General features: G+C 51.1%; 1 pseudogene; it reads left to right on the top strand.

Moving 5' to 3' along the window:
- Positions 1–240: 240 nt before the first annotated feature.
- On the top strand, positions 241–2,728 carry LOC136480680 (uncharacterized; annotated as a pseudogene).
- Positions 2,729–2,978: the final 250 nt, after the last annotated feature.

Below are 2,978 nucleotides of genomic sequence, written 5' to 3'. Positions count from 1 at the left end.
TGTTTCGGCATCACCCCCTGTTGTTCTCCGGATACACACTCTCCCTTGCAGGACGTGTATTGGGAGAACAGCAGGGAGGTGCTACCAAAATTCCGTCTCGGATAGGAGCGGAGCATGGAAACTAACCTCATCTACGGATCCACGGGTGGGATTAGGACCTATCCTCACCTATTAGAGAGTAGGGACACCGCGTAGATGCAATTGATGGTGACTCATATGTGCTGATACGTCTGTTAAAGGATGGAGGACCATGAGTGGATGTACACGCTCCGGAGAGACGAGCACGATTACGACTTGCTGTTTATAGTCAAGGTCGAAGAATTCTTACAGCATGCATTTGGTGAGAGTGCCGGAGGCCATTCTCTAGTGGTCTGTCCATGCAGCGGTTGTGACAATAGATGAAGGAAAGATAGGTTAACCATGGGTAAACATATTGTGAAGTTTGGATTTACTCCGGGCTACCACCGGTGGATCCACCATGGTGAAGCCGATCGTATCAGGGAGGAGGTGGTGAGACCACGGCTCGAGGCTTTCGATGATGATGCCGAGGTAGCAGACATGCTGGATGACATGCACCAAGCTTAGTTCGCTGAAGGACGTGACAAGGAGGAGATGGAGGCTGCCGCAGATGCCTTCTACCTGATGTTGGACTCGGCACAGAGACCCCTTCATGATCATACTAATGTTTCTCAGCTGGACGCCATTGGTCGCATAATGGGGTTGAAGGCCGAGTTAAACCTAAGTCGAGAAGGCTTCGACAAGATGGTGGTCGTGTGGAGCGATATGCTACCGAAGACACACATTATGCCGAAGAACTTGTACAAGTCAGAGAAGCTTCTTCTTGCACTTAAGATGTCATATGACAAGATACATGTGTGTCCGAAGGGGTGCATCCTATTTAGGAAAGAACACGCGGATGCAAAGTACTGTCCGAAGTGTAAATCCTCCAGGTACGTGGAGGTAGACTCAGGCGATGGCCAGAAGAGGCAGCTTAAGATCCCCATGAGAGTCCTATGACACCTTTCATTCCTGCCAAGGCTCCAATGGCTATTCATGACCGAGGAATCCACGAAACAGATGACATGGCACAAAAACGGCACACGATACAATCCTGAGAAGAAGGTACATCCATCCGATGCTGATGCATGGAAGTACTTCAATTCGCGGCATCCTCTCAAAGCAGAGGAGGCTCGTAATGTATGTGTCGCGCTGGCAACAGATGGGTTCAATCCATATGGCATGATGGCTGCACCATACACATGTTGGCCCGTGTTCGTCATCCCCCTGAATCTCCCCCCCCCGGCGTCTCCTTTCAACGACATACCGTGTTCCTGTCGTTGATAATCCCTGGACACCCGGGGAGTAATATGGGTGTCTTCATGGAGCCTGTGATAGATGAGTTGATTGATGCTTGGGTCAAAGGGGTGTGGACATATGACCGAGCTACGAAGACTAGCCTCAAAATGCACATCTGGTACCACTACTCCCTGCACAACTTCCTGGCGTACGGGTTAATGTGCACCTGGTGTGTTCAGGGGAAGTTCCCATGCCCAATATGCAAGGAAGCTATGAGGTTCATATGGTTGAAGAAGGGTGGCAAGTATTCATCGTTCGACAAACATCGTCAATTCCTCCCTCTTGACCATCCATTCAGAGAAGACGTCAAGAGCTTTACGAAAGGTGTCAAAGCGATGGACCCTAGACCGCACTTGAGGACTGGGGCAGAGGTTCGTGCTCAGATAGATGCTCTCATGCCCAACGAAGAAGGTGGTTTCATGGGATATGGTGAGCAACATATGTGGACTCATAAGTCTAGCTTGACGAGGCTCCCCTATTTCGATGACCTCCTACTGCCCCATAACATTGATGTCATGCACACTGAAAAGAATATCGCCGAGGCACTTTGGGCAACGCTCATGGACACTGCCCCTGCCCAGGCTTACTCTGACCCGAGCGTCCACGCTAAGGTCAGAGACTACACGGAGGCGGTTAGGGCGCTCCGTGGCTCAGATCACAATCTGAGCACTGAGCCCCTTGAGACAGAGGTGATCGTGAGGCTGGGGTAAGGCAGGAAGCACGGGCGGTTGTGGATTGCTGACGGCGCCGCCTCCTCGAGCTCTGCACCCTCTCTCTCCGACGTGAGGGCACGGAGCACAGCCAGAAGCCTTCCCATACGTGCACGGTCTACTCCAACACTATCGCGGGTCGACGAACTTCAGGTAATTCTGGTTTCACTCGTCGTACATTGAACGTTACACACATTGATCAGATTTGCAATACTGAAACATGTGATTGTAACACTGCAGGCTGAGCTGGCAGAGACAAGGGAGATGCAAGCGCACCTGACCACAGAGCTGGAGGCCACGAAGAAGCAGATGGCGGACATGTATCAGATCATGCAAACCATCGGGCAAGCATCGGGTGTCCAAGTGCAGTTGCCAGCTCCAGCTCCGGTTCGACACTTCACTCCTGTGAGTATGGAAGTTTAATGCGTTCGTGCCATTGGGATTGTCGGCCTTCGTGCCATTGTGATTTTCGGCCTTCGTGCCGTTGGGATTGTCGGCCTTCGTGCCATTGTGATTGTCCGCCTTCGTACCGTTGTTTCTCGCAGGTTGGAAACCTCCCCGTGCAGGGGAGGTGCTGCCGAAATTTTCAATTTTTAGTCTAACACATGCAATCTCTTCTCTTTTGTGCAGCCTCCGTCGGCGGGTTCAAACAATCCCGCTAGCGTGTCACCGGCAGCTGATCACGTCAACCCTTCGCCGCAGTCCGGTCCTTCACCGCTGTCCAGGGGGCCACACCTGCAGTTTCCGTCGCCGCAGTAGAGATGTTGAACTTTGTGATGTTGAACTTGTAATAATAAACTTGTGATGTTGAACTTTGGTGCATTTGTGATGGATTTTCGATGGATTTATTAAATATGCGTGTGCTTGTGATATATAATGCATGTTGGTGATATAGATGTGATGATTGGTGAA

The sequence above is a fragment of the Miscanthus floridulus genome, chromosome 9 (genome assembly GCF_019320115.1).
Source record: "Miscanthus floridulus cultivar M001 chromosome 9, ASM1932011v1, whole genome shotgun sequence".
In the NCBI taxonomy this organism is placed as follows: Eukaryota; Viridiplantae; Streptophyta; class Magnoliopsida; order Poales; family Poaceae; genus Miscanthus; species Miscanthus floridulus.
Note: the sequence above shows the minus strand (reverse complement) of the source record. Positions and strands in the feature narration are given on the sequence as shown.